This window comes from Meleagris gallopavo, chromosome 8 (genome assembly GCF_000146605.3).
Source record: "Meleagris gallopavo isolate NT-WF06-2002-E0010 breed Aviagen turkey brand Nicholas breeding stock chromosome 8, Turkey_5.1, whole genome shotgun sequence".
In the NCBI taxonomy this organism is placed as follows: domain Eukaryota; kingdom Metazoa; phylum Chordata; class Aves; order Galliformes; family Phasianidae; genus Meleagris; species Meleagris gallopavo.
The window spans coordinates 19,427,433-19,439,325 of NC_015018.2; the positions used below are offsets into that span (position 1 = coordinate 19,427,433).

Consider the following 11,893-nt stretch of genomic DNA (forward strand, 5'->3'; position numbering starts at 1 on the left):
GAGCCGGCCGAGAGGGCCCGGCGGGCGGGCATCGCCGGTGCCGGGAGCAGCTTGGCCGAGTTCTTCAGCAGGTACGGACGGGAGGGCCGCCCCTGGCCGCCTCCGGTCCTTGGGCCGCGGCTCAGCCCCGCGGGGGCCGCGTGCGGGGCTCGGTGGTAAATAAAGGAGCTGTCACCGCTACGGAGCCGGTGCGCTTACGTTGAGCCTGCTGCGTGCACCGGAGCGCTGTGCTGTCTGGGTGAACCCAGGGGTGCTGGTGATTAAACTGATGGGAAATAAGGCGAAACTCTCCTTGTCACAGCTCTTGGTCGTGCCGTGCAGGAGGTGCGTCCTGGCTGAGATAATTTACAGCACACTCTGTTTGACTTGTCCTTAAAGATGGGAGTTAACATTTGCTGTTTCAGTTCTTTTGCTCTCCAAACTCCGGGACTTCATTTGTTGTGTGATAGTTGCTCTGGTAGCACAGAGGGTTGTCAGAAGGGAGAATAAGATTAAATTTACTAACTGAAAAGGGTTGGTGTGGAAGGGCAGTGATTATCAAGGCGTGATCCCAAACAGAAATGGGCTTCTTTTGCCTGCCATCGCAAAAGGGAGGAGGTGGGCTCAGTACTGAGCGCAGTGGTGTGAGCACAGCTGTGATGCCTCTGCTTTGTGCCAGGTACAGACTGTGAGTTGGTCCCCTGTTTCCACTGTTTCCTGTGGGTGTTTTTCCCCCTGTCCCCTTTTTCCCCTACTTTCTGTGCACTGTAGTACATTGCCTTCCCTTTCCCTCCTTGTTGTTTTTTGCTTCAGAGCAATGACTTAATGAGTTTCTGGAGAACTTTGGCTCCTAGAAAAGGCAGGACTTGGCGTGCAATGGAAGTCGTTGTCAGCAGACAGGGACACTTTCAGTTTTCAGTATAATATCTGGAAAAACTTAATTGCATCTGTTGTGGTAGAAGCCACAGTAGTGATGCTGTGGTGAAGGATGGGTTTGCGGGATGCTGTTTCATAGCCTCTTGCTGGCCCCACTGGCTGTGCAGGCCTCAGGGACTGCCTCCAGCTCTGCGTATGTGTTGGTGAAAGTGCTGTACAGCACTGCGCAGCCACAATGAGATTCATTAATGAAGTCCAGTTCTAGTTTTTTTTCTTACTAGTTTTTTTTAAAAAAGCCCAAGCTTTTTGTACTTGATGCTCTTGTGTGCAGAGTAACATGACTGTGTTCTTGATTGCTTAGAAAAGTGGTAATAAAGCTTATGGAGGCAATCATTTCTTCTGACCTACTTCTGATGTTTTAAAAGCCTGGACTTCTCACTTTCTTAAAGTGCTTGGGCTCGTTCAAAACTGATGGTTGCCATTGTGAGTGGGTTTTTCTCTAGTTCTTCACAAAGAGAACTTTGCATTGACTCTCAGCAATAGGGACTGCATTTATTGGAATCACTCTATGACTGAATGTTCACCTCTTGTGAACCTTCCGCACAGGTGATTGCTGAACGTTTAAATCAGCAGGGAGTCATAAATGGTGTTGTTCTCCTGAACTTTAGATTGTGCTATGTGGAAGCATCCTGTGAAGAGTCTTTGTTAAGAGGGCAGCTCTCGCTTCTGCTTTGTCAGGACACAAACATTTTTCTCAGCATTGGAGAAAATGTATGGGCTGTGCTAAATGCAGGTGTGTCTTGTATAGGATGCTTTGTGTTTGTAATGTTCTTTGTCTAGTTTACAAGCTGTCTGAAATTCAATAGCTTTTATTTTTTCCCAATAACGGTAATTATACGGCCCCTTCTTTTAAAAGGTGGACCTTTCTCACTGCTATTGGTTAAGAACTATGTGAAAGCGAGGAGCAAGTCTGTATGAAAGCTCTGTGTTGTAACTGCCTGACCAGATGAACTCCCTCACTATGGCAGATCTGGGTTAGGAGGCCGCTCTCTCCAGCTGCGTATTTCCATCTCCTTAGCTATCAGCCTGGCCTGCTCCGCAGCTTGCTGAAATGATCCACCTTCCCTCTTTGTGTTGCTGAACTGGAGGAGAATTCGTTGAGGGGAGGCAGGGGGAAGAGAGCAGCTGTGCAAAATGCTCCTTGTGTGGTTCTGCTGCAGGGAGAGTGCCTGTGCCCTCCAGGTGGAGGGAAACTTTCCCATTATCTCAGAAAAATTGTTACTGACAGGGCTTGCGGATATTTTTCAGTAAGCGTGGAGTGTAGTATTTCACCCTGGGTTCTTATCTTGTATGCATGCCAAATTGCTAATCCTATCGAGTCAGTGCTAACAGCTTTCTAATGGAAAATAACAGTTTTTGCTGTCTTTTTATTCTACCTCTTTGTTTCCCCCAGTGTATGAAGTGGGATGCCTCTCATGTGGGGTGTGTGGAGCAGGGTGCAATGGCAAAGCCCCTCATCTCTGCTGTGCTGCTGACACAGTTGGGTGCCTTCTGGAGAGTCAGCTCTTGCTCTGTTGTACTCCAGCGTAGGGTTCGTAGCACAGCTGTGTGTAGGCACTGTTCTGAGCTCTGTGTTGCATAGCAGCTTACAAGTGCAGCATTCTCTTAGGTTATTCAGCTGATTTTAGATGGTCCCAGTGGCTTGCTGTTGACCACAGAATAATTCAGTGAGCAAGAGTGTTAAATGGACAGTAGAATTAAGGCAGGGATGATTACCATGACTGCAGATCCTGCACCTCTTTTAAAGGTGATTATACTTCATTTTTCACATGCATCTTGTCAGGAGTTTTCTCAACTCATGCAGCTATTGTTCCTTCCTGAACTGCATGTTTACCTGGTAAGTGTAGGTGCCTGGTAGCTGACAGAGTTCCTGATTGCTTTCTGATCCCTGGGTTCAGAGCTTAATGTTGACAACAGCGGTGGTACATGCTTTGTTGTTGTAAAGTACCATTTTCCCAAATGCTTATTTTTCAGAATTAATCTAACAAGCTTTTCTTTTTCTGATAAGATCACAAAGAACTTGAATTGTAATTACCACTGCTAGTAGATATTTAGGATTTGCTGCGAGCAGCAGTGCGGTAGGGTTGCAAAAGCATGTATGGTGTTGGCATACATATGCTTATAGAAACTGCCATTAGTCTCATCCTTTCTCACTCAGAACTGCTGCACTTACTGCCCAGCAGTCTTGAGAAATCTTCACTCTTGGAGGTGGTAAGAAGCTGAATGGAGTTGATGTTTGTAGGAACAAAGAACTGAGAAATTGCTCAAGCCCACATTTTGTAAGCGCAGTTCTGTGATTCATTCAGTAGGTAGTTCTTCACAAGCTGCTAATCTTCTTGCTTGGGAAAAGGTCCTTGACAGAGACTGTAGAGTCTGCAAAACAGTTCTTTGAGCTGTGCTGCTTATGTACTGCAGACTGTAGCTTACTTTTCATTTGTTATGGAGTAGGACTTGAAGCTCTTTGAGCTGACACACCTCATGTACAGTTGCGTCTTGTGAATACAGAATTGATAGTTCTATTTGTATGCAGAGCTTTTCTGGTTCGTAAATGACTCCGAATTTCCAGGGAAAGAACTGCACATCTGTTCTGGGGGTTTGGGTCCAAAAAGAATTGAGTGTGAACTGTCCTTGCTGCCACAGATCTTCCGACCCTTCTGTGCCAAGGTCAGAGAACTGATCAGTGGGGTTTTGCAGGGATTAGTCTATATTCATGTATTTCCTTTACCTTCCTGTCAACAACAAGAAAGACTTGTTTTCTTTTTCTGTCCAGACCTGGCAGATAGAGGTGAGAGAGAAAAGGAATAGGGATTACAGAGCTTCTAATAGGTCAAGGAAATATGATGACATTGGTTTCAGAAAGAGGAATGACAAAGAAGGGTTCGGGGACTGAAACAAAGCTTGCCCTCAGAAATTGTGCGGGCACTTTTCACCTTTCTGTTTCTGTCAGACCAAGTTTTTTGTTTGTTGTAGTTGTTACTGTTTTGTTACTAAAGTGATAGCAGATGCTTACAACTGTTGAGAATTACAGCTGTCTGGAGTAAGTGGAAAAGATCACCTGAACCCAAATCTTAAAAGAATCACTTCAGCCACCATTCTTTTTCCCTGAATTAGAGACACATTCAATTTCTTAGAAGTAAGAAAAAGCATTCGTATGATCAAAATGTATAGCTTTCCATAGGTTCTTCCCACACAGTTCACTAAGAACAATTTATTTGTGAAGTTGTGTTGACATGGTGGCTAGTTTCTGGCTTTCAGTCATATGAATGACAGATATTGGCAACTTAAGGAAATGCAGTCTCCAAAGTAAGACAAACAATAGTAAATGTTTCAGCTTCAAACTCTGCTAATAACTGCAGTCATAGAAAACTTTACCAGAATTGTATGATTTTCTTACTGCATGTATAAAGGCTCTCCACAAGTGTTCTGCTGTAGCAAAGTTACTGAAATGGCAGCAGCCTTGTTCTTATAAGTGAACTCATTCTGAGCAGCTTAAGAAAAGTAGCAAGTTCTCAAGGTCTGAGAGCTGAAAATAGCTGTTAGACAAAGTTTCACTCCTAGCCCTTGTGTTGTATAGTTTTTAAAGTGTGTATTGTCTCTTACTATTTGCTCTTCAGCTGGAAAAAGAGCTTTTTCTTTTTCGCGTGATAGGCAGTGCTTTAAGCTTTCTTGGGATCTTGATGGCTCTGTGCTTCTCAGCCTCTTCATTATTGCTTCCTAAGGAAGTGAGACTGCTTCATGCTGCAGCCTGATAGCCAGGTTTGTCACATTTCGCTGAGACACAGTGGATTCTTATATAAAGATCCTACAGGTTTTTGAGTGAAGGCTGGGTGGAAGGAAAAAGCCTGCTGCTGTTTGGCACTGTGTTGGCAGCAGCTGTGCAGAGCGCAGTGCTTCTGGCCCCACAATGGGATAGCAGTGTGAATGGTGGATGCGTGCTCTGTGGGTGGACTTTTAACTTCAGGGAGGGGAAAACTCATACCTTCAGACTGAAAATAACACTTGTAGCCTGTGGGAGGAAGCTCTTGGCAGTTTTTTTCAACCAGGCTTGCTGCTGCTGCCCCCTCCGTCACCAGGGGCTGGTTTGTAAGACGTGGTAGGAGAAGGGTGTGACCAGCACACTGAGCTGCTGATTCTACTTTTCTGCTTTTTGCAGCAGGGGAGACTCAGCTGTGGCCAGGTTAGCCCCAGCAATGCTCAGTTTTCTCTCCTACTTCAGTTCCTAGTGCAGCCATCAGTGTAGGATCTTGTCTGTGCTGCTGCTGGGCATTAATGAGAATGTTTGTATGCTGGATGCCAGAATCCTTAACAGGTAAAGCCATCGGCTACCAGAGGTATTTGAGGGGGTCGTGGCTGTGAAAGGGAAATGGAGCAGATTGCAGAGCTTGCTGCTCCGCCTGTTCTGTAGGTAGCTGAGGAGTATCTTGCTCACTTTGTAAAGCAGTCATCAGATGACACTGAAAGAAATCACTTGTGCATATTAATTTAAGCAGTATAACAGATCAATAATGTATTCTTGCATTCTGTAACATTTATATAATTATCACTGAAACAGTGATGTTATATATCATGAATTGCTAACCATGCTAGAATACCTGGTATGTTTATTGGCAACAAATAAGAGTAGTACGTTGCAGCAGTAATTGCACAGTCCAGTAAGTGACAGGTGCTCTTTGGGATCCGAGAGGAAGGCTGTTGGCTGAGGCTGAATCAGGCTGCTAGGAGCAGTAAGGACCACGAGCTCAGGGGCAGTCCTTGAATAATGCTGCCCTGTGATGAACTTGGATCACAGGTCTGTAGGCTGTGTCAGAGGTTGAAGACATCTCACCTTTGTCATGAAAATGTATCTTGAGTGGGGTGTTTGGACTTTCAGTACAGTGCCTATGTTGACTGCTGACTTTGTGACTCATTTTCATTAAGGCAATGAGAATGGTTTTAGGTAGTTTTGCCTCATTAGGTTGGGGATACTTGGAGATGTCTTAGTGAATAGATTTAAGAATTTCTGTTGTCAGATAACAAAGGGAATGCCTCATACCTGCTGCTGGTACCTATCTTCACATCTTATGTGAGCTGCTGCAGCTCATCAAGCTAGGGACTGACAAATATGGTTTTATGGGATGAGTGGGATGGGATGGCTTGACTTGTAAGGTATAGAGTGCGGGAATGGATGCAGCAAAAGCATATGGGATGTTATTGATGCAAGGAAGAAAAGGGGCTTCCCCTTAGTGGAGCTGAAGCAACTGTTGGGTGGGTGGGGAAAGGGCTCTTCTGATACTGTTTTGTTCAGGGCATGTTGCTGACTAACCAGCTGTGGCTTGGCAAGAGTACGTTTCCTTGGTTGTTCAAGAAGTAACTATAGGTGCTTGACTGGGTGGTAAAAGTTCTCTGTGTGTCACACCTCTGTGATGTAGTATTTTGAATTAGATTGCATGGGCAAGTGGCAATCACTGTTACAAAAGATTAACTATGGCATTTGTTAGGTATAATGCCTGAAGAGCTGCTGAGCTGTCCGGTTAAATATGAAGGTGATAGACGAGCTTGGCACACAGCTCTGTTTTGCTAGCTCACTCAGAAATTATTGTGAGGCTGCACTCGTTGTTTTCCTTTACTCTTTTGGTACTTGGGCATCCTGAAATTCACCTTCTGCTACCTGTGTTTCTGACTACGTGAGCCAGTTTATAAAGCTAACCTGTGCAACACCTCTTTGTTAGAAGCATCATTCAGACTTTTAAAACAGTTTGTCAGTGAGTGTTCTGGACAGGGTGTTCTGCAGTATTGCTAAACACTGCCTACTCGTAAAACTTCTGAAATGTTCTTGTGTCTGTAATAAAACGTTTCGCTACCAGAGTCTGTAAATCCACTTTGGGACTGGTATCAGCCAGGAAGAACCTGAATGGTACAGCTGATCAGATTTGAGTTCTTCAGTGCAGCTCCATGGTGATTTGTTTGTCTGGGTGTCCTCAGCAAGTGGACAAAAATCTCTTCCTTCCCTACTCAATTGTTCACAGCTATTCCTTGGCAGTTTATGAGATTTCGGGTATATCTAATTGTAGCTGAGGCTTTAGATACCATTTCTGATGGTGTTGCTGATTCGTGTTTCATTAAGAAACTGGAAACCACGACAAACTGTGAGCTTGGTCCTACAAGGGATACATATTCTCTTGGTTAGCTTTTTTTTAATATGTAATACATATAAGTCTGTGGGTTTTTACAGATGCAAATGTAGAAGTTCCTTTGTATAAGGTGGTTTGGGAAACTTTGGGTTGTCTTAGTGTGGAGAGCAAGGAGAGGTTAGAACTGCTGAACGCTGCTAAAACTAGCCATGTCTGCAGTAGGTTTGTGTTTGGAGGTTAGACTAACATCTACCTCCTTTTAGAGAGGTGGTGGAGGATGTGAGCTGTAAAATTAGTTGGGTTCCTCTCCTCCAATATAGGGCAGAGCTTATATACTTGTGTTTGGAACAGTTGTATGCATATATTGAACCAAAAGAGGCTGATGTTATTAGAACTAAAAATGTATAGCATATAATAACTGCTAAATTTATTAGTGTATTGTTTTGTTCTAAATTTTCACATCAAGAATTGTAATGAAGTCATAGAACACTTGCGTGTTAACTGACTGTTGAATCTAACACAAAGTTAGGTGGAAATATGGGAGTAAAGGATGATGTGAAAAGCAGATGTGTAGAATAGGGAGAATTTGCTCTTTTTTTTTTTTTTTCCCCATGGCACTTTCCAGCCGTAATCAATAATGTGAGAGAACACCTCTCTGGCAATGGGAAAGTGAGCAAACAGCTGTAACTAAGTCTAAAATAGAGGGTGAGCAGTGATGTGTGCTCTGTTAAGGTAAGTCTTTTTGCACACTGTTGAGCAAATGGCAGGCTTTTTTTTTTTTTTTGGACACTATGAATTCATACAAATTATGTACTATGTGTAAATAGTTCAAACTAGCAATAGAAATCTGCCTTGGTGTGCAGGCGTTGTAAGGAGCTAACCAAAAGTTTTCAGTTTTTTTAATGATTCATTATTTGTGCTGAGAGTTGAGTTACACTTGTTTCTGTATGTTAATTATTGAAAAGTCATCTTTAAAGCATAGCAACGGTAATTGCCTATAGTCAAGCAATGCTTTTATGCTACTGTTTCCAAATTGTTGCACACACAACCTTAATGGAGCAACCAAGGCTTAAGTGTGAAGAAAAGTTGTGAACTTAACCAGCTTTTGTGCTGTACGTGTGGTAAAAACCTGTTAAAATGAATGTAGTAGTTCATGCTATTCTCTGTTAGAGCCATGAAGGAATTTGGGTCTTCAGAGTTTGTGCACTGTTCTGAAAGCATACTTTTAAAAGTGAATGGTTTTGACTTAATGCCTTAATGTCTATAACAATCCTGGGATATACCTCTTCTAACTCTTCAGTCACACAGCCATCTGGATAAGCACTACCGAGTACAGCTAAGTCACTTCCTAAACAACTTTTTTCCGCCAGTTCAGATGTCACAGAGCTATTTTGTACGTCTACAAAGCTTATTTAAAAATGAACTGCAAATGAAGTAAGAATAGACTGTATGCACAAGCAGAACTGTGTTCTTTGTGGAGATGCAAAACCAGTTTCATTATCCTATGTACTGAGTATTTCAGTGAGTTTGACTTGTTACTTCAGATTCCTTTTATTCATATGGGGATTTTATTGGAGTTGGTAGATTTTAACATACTCATGTTATTGCACGCTAGTTTGTCTTTCCAGTGTTTTTTAACTCCTTTTTTTTTTTGTCATTTTAGTTAAAATAAAACAAACAACAAAAAAACAACAACCCAAAAGAAGAACCAAAACCAAGCAAATAAAAAATGAAACCAAAGCCAAAGTGAAAATCCAGAACACACCACCCTCTGAGCTGTTTGTACCCCTGCAGGGTGCTCGTTTTCAGCATTATTTCCATGCTGGATTCCCCTCCTGAGCCTTCATGGTTCTGTAACAAAACGTTATGTGGGAGGGAGAGAGGAAGCTCACAATGATGGATGTGATGCTGTTTCTTTCCTGTTGGTGTCTTGCTTCATTGGATTTAATATGAGAAAGTTGTCTTACGCTGTGTCTAATATCAGGTACTAGGATGTTCATTAAAAAGGAAAATAGAATCAGCTCTCACTTCCTTTGCTGGTTCTTGTCGCTTTCAAATCTTGTTTTCTCAGTGTTTCCCTGGGTGGAGTTGTGATGATTTGATTCTCTGATATGCAAAAAGAAATAGAATGGTGCCTTGGCTCTACTCTGATGGAGGAGGCAAAGCCCTGCTGGGACCCCCATGTGCCTTAGCTGACTGATTGCTGTTGGATTGCTCTGCCTCGAGAACATCTGGTTGTAGCTGCATTGCTAGACCTGCTGGCTAACAGCTGGGCTGGTTTTCTGGGTAGTCACATTAGAAGAACAATGCGGAGTAAGTCCCACTTGCTAGGACTGTATTTTAACTTCCTACCTTGCAACTTAACTGCATTTCACTGTTTTCTTTTTTGTTGTGGCTCCAGCACAGTTGCCACCTCCTGCTTCTCTATAACCAATCTTTCCAGCAGCCTCTCTATTCTTGTAGCCCTCAGACTAACCACATGTAGCATGTGGGCTGCAGGTTGTGGTTTTATGGTGGGAGTGGAAGGCTGAATCAGAAACCTCATCTTGGTTTTAAGCTAGAGGGCTGGAGCAGTTAAAGGCTGTGAGTACTGTTTCTTAGTGCTACTGTTAAGATTGCTGGACTCAAATGGGAGGTGAAGAATAAAGTTGATTGCTATCAGTAATACAGCACTGTATCTCTGCACTAGCAGAGCTGTTTTCATAATGAGTCTTCAGGCAAGCTCCTCTGAGACTCAAAGCTGAGGCTGAAAACCCAAGGGTGCGTACTGAGAGTGGACTGAAAAGCAGGTGCAGGTTTTGTTGGGTGCCCAAAGCTGTGAAACACTGGTAGCCTATTGTTACCTGCGTGCCACAGCGCTGTGGGAAGGGAAGATAAACATGTCTGATTCCACTGTAACAGTAACAAAGTGCCATTCAAGCAGCATTTAGACTTCACCAATTTATCTTGGCAACAAAAGAAATTTGGAAGGGAAAAGCAGGGTGGAAACAAGCAATTTGTGTGCTGCAGGTACGAGGAGCGCACAAGCCTCCTTGGTACAGAGAAAGCAATGCACCTGTGTGTGTCACTGCAGCTGTTGTAGCTGTGTGATTGTGGTAACCCATAGTGTAACCCAAGCCCTGTTAAGCATAGGTGTCTTGCTATGTGGTAGTGATGATATTTTATTCTGTGGCTTCAGGTGGTTTTGTTCTTCTGGTACTTCAGCAGGTGTATGATTTGAGAGCACTTCTCATGCACTACAGTGTATACAACTAGAAGGGAGAAAACATTGTGGCTGTCCCTGGGCTTCTGTGAAGTGGATCTTCATTCAGTGAGTCAATGTGATCCTCTGTCCCTCTTCAACAAGCATCATTGCTCAGTTTCGCAGCGTAGGTTTGTCAAGAAGTTTTGAAATTCTCAAGTGGATTTTGAGATTCTTTATCAAAATGCTATTTTCTGGGACTTTTCCTGGGATCTGCAGAGCTCATGAATATTCTAAGCAGCAAATGCATTGCACTTCCTGCAGCTCAGTGAATGCAATCTGTAAGCATTCACAGATGCTGTTCATTGAACAGCGTTTTTTGTGAGGCTTCCCTGTTGTCACCAGTACATGAGAAGATGTGATGCTGTTAGCTGCCAAAATAATGTATTAAGAGTGTGCTTCCATCCTGAGTTAAGCAAAGCTTATTTGTAAACCTCCCATTAATTACTCTTGGATTAGAATTCCTGTGTGAGGTTGATTCTGACGAATGATGCAAAGCTTGATCAGCTTTTTTGCCTCAGGCTCAGACTTTTATCGAATTCTAAATCAAATAGTATATTTTTTCTTTTGTACATTCATGGAAAAGCAAAAACAGGCCTTTCCTTAGTTCAGTACATGTGGAACTGTATTCTGGAAAAGCTTGTTTTAGTGTTAGGGTTGCGTTTTTCTTTAAGTTTCTTAAGAGCTGCAAACATGCCTTTTTTTTAAATATGGAGATATTAAAGCCTTCTGTATGTTTACACACCGTACTTTTAAATCTGCCAGCTTCCTGGTTAATCATAAACCAGCTCTGATATGGTGACAGATTGCCATCAGGGTTAAATCTTCCAGTTGCCCCTGGGTGGGCAGCAGTGAGGTGGTGCAGGCAGCATCCCAAAGCGTGTGCAGCACCCGCATGGTTACATGGAGTGCAAGGAGACAGCAGAGGGGAAAGAGGCAAGTGATGTAATTTAGAGAAAGCATATCAGGAAGGATCTTGGACTTAGAACAGAGGACAGGAAAAAAATGGTTCCTACTGTGACCACGTGATGGGTGGCTTTCTACAAAGTAATTCAGCAGCACGGTCATCTGTCTGCTTGAGTGTAACTGCATTAACCACTGGCAAAGGATATCTGCTAAACTGGTGCTGTGTGTGTCTTCCCTGGTTTTCTGGTCCATGTTACGAAAGTTCAAGAAGTTTAACAAAGTTTGCGGAAAATGTCAGTGAATATAGTAGTTCCTCATTTCTTTTTTAAATCAGTGTGTTGTGCAGGGACTTCCAGATTTTTGCTCTTCAGTTTTCAAATAACCTGTTAAACCCCATGCAAAAGTGTAGAAGCTGGTGCATGCTCCGAACTTACAGTTGAGGAAGTGTTTGGTATTGCTGAAACAGCTTTGGAATTGCATAGATTAGCTTAGGATTCCAAGGTTAAATTGAATGTTAAGTGATTCTGTATTAGTATCCAAGTGACTGCAATGAAAGCTACTTCACTTCAAGTTAATTACTTTAAAGAAAAAGCGAAGGTAGCACGTTGTGTTTGCTGAGCAGTAAATCCCTGTAGTGGTGAATTCAGTTTAAACTTGAAGTGGATAGAAATATTTGTGCTCATGATAAACAAAAATAAAATCTTCCTCTCTCTCTCTTTTT

General features: G+C 42.8%; 1 protein-coding gene across 2 annotated transcripts in view; it reads left to right on the plus strand.

Annotated features, from left to right (window-relative positions):
- TBC1D12 (TBC1 domain family member 12) overlaps positions 1-11,893 on the plus strand; it is a 37,308-nt gene that overhangs the window by 2,083 nt on the left and 23,332 nt on the right. The gene's annotated exons all lie outside the window — the stretch shown is intronic.